Source organism: Haemaphysalis longicornis, unplaced genomic scaffold, assembly GCF_048455015.1.
Source record: "Haemaphysalis longicornis isolate Haplotype H1 unplaced genomic scaffold, Haemaphysalis longicornis Haplotype H1 scaffold_328, whole genome shotgun sequence".
Classification (NCBI taxonomy): domain Eukaryota; kingdom Metazoa; phylum Arthropoda; class Arachnida; order Ixodida; family Ixodidae; genus Haemaphysalis; species Haemaphysalis longicornis.
In genome coordinates this window covers 208,671-214,670 of record NW_027526345.1, presented here as the reverse complement: position 1 = coordinate 214,670, position 6,000 = coordinate 208,671, and the positions used below count along the sequence as shown (strand labels likewise).

The following is a 6,000-nucleotide window of genomic DNA, read 5'->3' as shown; positions in this document are numbered from 1 at the left end:
CCCCGAAAAGGGGCCGCACGGAAGTTTCTTTTCCACCACTTCCTGAATGGAGTATTCCGAAAACGAGCAACTATTCTATCTTCTTAGTAATAGAATGAATTGACCAATCGAACCCTCTTGCTTCCAAATCAGTATTTCTAGTCTCCAAATTTCTTCAAGGTATCATCGGCGAATCATATAAATCCAAAAAACAGGGAACCGGTGAAATTCTTGTTGAAGTCAGTAGCCAAGATTAGGCTCATAAACTTCTTGCACAAACCCGCATCGCCGATATCGCCATCCGAGTCACGCCCCACCGCAGCCTAAACAGCTCCCAGGGGGTGATTTCCGAACATGACCTCTTGAATGAAACTGAGGAAGGCTTGAAGGCCTTCTGCTAGAGGGCCTTCGTAGCCAGGGCATAACAGCGGTCGGGCGCATAACCATCCGCAGAGACGACAAGCAAATAGCGACAAAGCACCTCATCTTAACTTTCGACAAATCGACCCTTCCAGAACACATCAATACAGGTTACATCTGATGTTCAGTCCGGCCGTAGATCCCGAACCCGCGGCGCTGTTTTAAGTGCCAGCGATTCGGGCATGGTACCAACTCGTGTCGGGCCAACTAACATGCGCCAAGTGTTCGCAACAAGGTCATCCCTCTGATAATTGTAGTTCGGAACAACTCCTCTGCATTAACTGCCAGGGCCCACACGCGGCGTACTCCAGAAAATGCGAGAAGTTCCAGCTGGAAAAGAAAATAATAAACATCAAGGTCACAGAGAACATCCCCTTCCCGGAGGCGCGAAAGAGGTCCGCCTCTTTCCCTCTGGGGAGGTACGCCGACGCAGCTCGCCGGGGGGCGGAGCGACGTCTTGTTTCGGCGGAGACCCAGTTCCGAGAGTCGGATTTGGTCCCGCCCCCGCCCCCCTGGGTTGCATCTTGCAGCCCAACCCGCCCCCGCACCGCTCGCTGAGCCAGCAGCTGCTGTGATGGCATCCACGTCCGGTGGGGATGCTGCTGCACCCACTGTTTCCTCCTCTCCACCTGCCCAAAGCACACGCGAGGGCCTGGAGGAGATGGAGACGGAGGAAACCGCAGTATTTCCCACCCTCGCGCCACCGCCTGTGCCACCCTGGGCGCTCCTGACGACCTCGGCGGTCGCGTCTGCAACCAAGGGCACCGGGAAGGGTGCCAAGTCCAAGGGGTCCAGTCTGCCGGGTACCCTTTCCAAATCTGATGAGGAGGCGGATGTGGCACCTTTCCTGTCTGCCTCGCAGCGGAAGGAGCGGGTCCCTCGATCGAAACCTAAGGAGAAGGTAAAAAAACCCCTTCCAAGAGTGCAACCCCCGAAAGACCCTACATAAACAGTCACGTTCCAGTAGCTCTAACACATCAAAATGGGAAGACAAAATATCGTTCAATGTAACTGCAGAGGCATTCTGAATAATCTTGATGACGTGTTTGAGATTTTGCATTCCAATCAGCCAAGTCTATTGTGTGTCCAGGAAACACATCTGTATTCCAAACACACAAATTTCTTGAATCGTTACCTGGTATACAGAAAAGACAGGGATGGCTGCACACACTCTTTTGGCGGGGTGGCCATAATCGCCCGCAAATACTTAGCATGCCATCCTGTCACCTTGAACACCATCCTTGAGGCTGTAGCCATCTGCACAATATTATTTAATAGGTTGATAACGGTATGCTCCATATACATTCCTCCTGATGTTGCACTTACAAGCTCTGACTTCGAGGTGCTGGTTGACCAGCTTCCCGAACCATACATCCTTACAGGCGACCTTAATGCTCACAACTCTCCATGGGGCTCTTCTCGAACTGATGCCCGAGGTCGCCTGATAGAAAAATTGCTTACATCTTCAGGAGCATGCCTTTTCAACAATAAACAGCCTACATATCATAACATAGGTCACAACATGTACTCACATCTTGACTTGGCTATTCGCTCTGCAATTCTCCTCATATCTTGAGTGGGGTGCGGGCATGGACCCATATAGTAGTGACCATTTCCCCACCTCACTAGCGTATATAGGTACAGGCCCGTGCAGTCCATCTTTCCATAAAAGGTTTATTGAAGCAAGAGCTAACTGGAATACATTTACAGAGACATCCAAACTACACCACACATTCATAGCACACCTACACGTTGAAGAAGCTACCCAACTGCTCACGGCGCGCATCCTCGACGCCGCCGAAAAGTCCATTCCGCACGCCTCTGGTGCCCCGCGCAACCAGCAGAGGCCGTGGTAGAATGAGGACTGTAGGCGGGAACGAGAGGCCCAGAACAAGGCGTGGGGTATCCTTCGTCGGTACCCCACGTCGGGTAACCTCATTTTGTTCAAACGGGCCAAGGCGTTAGGAAAACATGTGCGACATGAGGGAAAAAAAGATAGTTGGCGCTTATTCATGACATCTATAAACTCATACACAGACACACGTAAGGTATGGACACGTATACGCAAACTCAAGGGACAACAAACACACAGCCTGACTCTGGTCAGCACAACAGGGGACACACTCGAAGACCAGGCTGACACACTAGCACAACCCTTCCAACACGTGTCCAGTTCAGCAGACTACACAAACACTTTCATAAAACACAAACAATTGGCCGAAAAGAAGCCTATACTAGATAACAATAGGTCAACATCTTCTTATAACTCAGAGTTTTCACTGCATGAGCTGGGGGTTGCTCTGAGCACGCGTAAACCTGCAGCTCCAGGCCCAGACAACATCACATATACAATGATACAACACCTACACGCAGACACACTTGTAACACTTCTACATGTATATAATAAAATATGGCTTTCTGGGCACATTCCACACTCTTGGAGGGAGGCCATAGTAGTGGCTTTCTTGAAAGAGGCAAAGGACTCGTCATCCCCCTTAAGCTACAGTTCTATAGCCCTGACAAGCTGCCTGCGCAAGCTACTCGAGAAGATGATAAATCCCAGGCTCGTGTACTTCCTTGAGTACAACGGTCTTCTCGAGAGCTGCCAGGCAGGCTTCAGGGCTGGGCGATCCACGAACGATCAACTCGTAGGTCTTGAATCGTATATAAAGGATGCCTTCGATTAAAACAGTATTGTGTAACTGTATTTTTCGACCTCGAGAAGGCCTACGACACCGCTTTGCGGTACGGGATCCTCAGTGACCTTAAGTCATTCGGTGTCTCGGGTAACATGTTAAACACTCTTGTTAGTTACTTGTCAGAAAGAACGTTTCGAGTAAGAGTCGGTGGTGCACTCTCAAGGGTTCACGTGCAAGAAAATGGCGTGCCACAAGGTGGTGTGTTGAGCTGCACTGTCTTCATAGTTCAGATAAACTCCCTTGGGAAGGCATTGCCACCTACAATCTATTTTTCCATGTATGTAGATGACGTCCAGATATCCTATAAATCATGTAATATGTCCATATGCGAACGTCAAGTCCAGCTGGGTGTCAACAAACCTGCCGGCTGGGCAGACAAGAATGGTTTTAAACTGAATCCTGCAAAAAGTTCCTGCGCGGTTTTCTCCAGGAAGCGTGGGGTCCATCTGGACTCAGACATTATTCTTAACGGCGTGTCGCTTCCTTTGAACAAGGAGCACAAGTTTTTAGGGGTTGTGTTTGTCCAGAAAATCACATTCATTCCACACATCAAGAAATCTAAACATAACTGTCGTAAAACAATAAATATCCTGAAGGTTCTCTCCCAACAGTCGTATGGTTCCTACAAAGAACTCCTACTACGGCTGCATACTGCATTGGTTGGGTCTCGTAAGGACTATGGCAGTGTATATATGGGTCGGCGAGTAAAACAGCGTTGCGAATGCTTGACCCAGTGCAGCACTTGGGACTACGGCTTGCGTCGGGTGCTTTTCGCACTAGCCCTGTCGAGAGTCTGTATGTTGAATGTATTAAGTGAAGCCTTGAGAACCATCGAACCTACATGGACTTACTTTATGCTTTTAAAATTTGATCGCAGAATAACAACCCTTTTTATCCTGTCTTTAACGATACATCCACATCTGTGCTGTTTGTAAATCGCCCGTTCGTAGCTCTGCCCTTTTCACTTCGACTGAGCGAGCGAGCCTCGGATCTCAGCGCTTCGTTTTTAGATGTATACAGGTCATCCTTTTTAAACAATTTACCGTTTTGGCAAGTTCGCCCTGTGTCCTGTGACCGTTCTTTAATAACACTTGACAAAAATTGGGTACCGCAAGTTGCAATACTGCAGCACTTTCTGTCTTCGCACTTTAAATACACATGTGCAGAATTTTATAGTGACGCTTCTAAAACCTCTACTATGGTGTCGTGCGCTGCTCATGGTCCAAATTTCAATGCAGCCAGAACTATGAGTGTGCACGCAACAATTGTTTCAGCAGAAGCATACGGAATTTTACTGATTGTACGACATAATCTTGAAAATCAAATTCTCAACTACATCATCTACACAGATTCTTTGAGTGTTGTTCCCGCACTATCATCTCATACGCACCCCAAAAATCACATAGTTAATCTTGTATTCAACACTATCATGTCTGTGTATGCGCAGATGCATCGGCTGCTCCTCTGCTGCGTCCCAGGACATGCTGGGATTGCTGGGAACGAGTTGGCAGATGAGAGGTCCAGTGCTGCTGCACTCAGGAACACTGCAGATATAACAACCGTACCATATACAGACCTCAAGCCACACATAAGACAACACTTGCGTAGAACATGGCAAACACACTGAAGTGAGCAGACAGATAACAAGCTACATGTAATAAAGCCACACTTGGGACGGTACACAGCTAACTTACACAACAGAAACACAGAAGTCGCATTGGCTAGGCTACGGATAGGGCACACGCATGCAACTCACTCGTATCTGCTGACGGGATCTCCTAGACCCCTGTGCGGCAGGTGCGGAGAGGCCCTCTTCATAGTAGACATACTAAGAACCTGCAAGGCACTTCACACAACACGACACAAACACTTCAGAGAACTCTACAGACAACATATCCCCCTACATCCATCGCTGTTTCTTGGTGACGATGCCATGGTTTCCCTGAAGCGTGTGTTTGAGTATTTGTCAGACGTTAAGTTTTCAAACCTCATTTTTTATTACGCATAATCAAATCTGGCCCTATACACCGGCCATCACTATTACCTTTATTTGATTTTACTATGTCCGGCGCACACGTTTTTATACCTACCTTTTTGTGGTAATCACTTCACTTCATTAAATAACTTCTTTTCTGGCGCTCTTTACCCTCGTTGTTCTTGCGCCATGAAACACAAATCATCATCATCATGAACAGATTGGAATGGACCTTCAAGGCCCGTTCCAGGCCTACGTCACGATCGGAGAACAAGTGGATTGTCGTAGCGACAGACTTCATGACGCGCTACACAAAGACCGCCGCTCTTCCGAGGGGGAATGCACAAGAAGTCACCATGTTCTTTATAAACCAAGTTGTGCTGCGACATGGAGCCCCTGAAGTCCTTATCACGGGCCGCGGAACGGCCTTTACCGCGGCGTTGATGCAAGGAATCTTACGCTACAGCAACACGGATCACCGAAGAACGACGGCATACTACCCCCAAACGAACGGACTAACGGAACGTCTGAACAAGATGATTGTGGATATGCTGTTTACGTACGTCGACCTTGAACATAAGACTTGGGATGAAGTGCTCCCGTATGTTACCCTTGCGTACAATACAGCGACGCAGGAAACTACGCAGATGATACCGTTCGAGCTTCTCTACGGAAGACGGCCGACTACGATGCTCGACGCAATGCTTCCGCATGTAGAAGACGACGACCTCAACGCCGACGTCGAAGGATACCTTCAACGTGCGGAGGAGGCCCGCCAGCTCGCTCGAGTTCGTATAACGGACCAGCAGCAAGTGGATGCCGGCCGCTACAACCTCCGACGCCGAGACGTCGAGTACCAACCAGGAGATCGTGTGTGTGTTTGTACTCCCATTTGACGACGCGGATTCAGTGAGAAGCTTCTGCGAC

General features: G+C 48.8%; 1 pseudogene; it reads left to right on the top strand.

Annotated features, from left to right (window-relative positions):
* The first annotated feature begins 1,060 nt into the window (after window positions 1-1,060).
* Window positions 1,061-6,000, top strand: part of LOC144177851 (uncharacterized) — a 29,861-nt pseudogene continuing 24,921 nt past the window's right edge.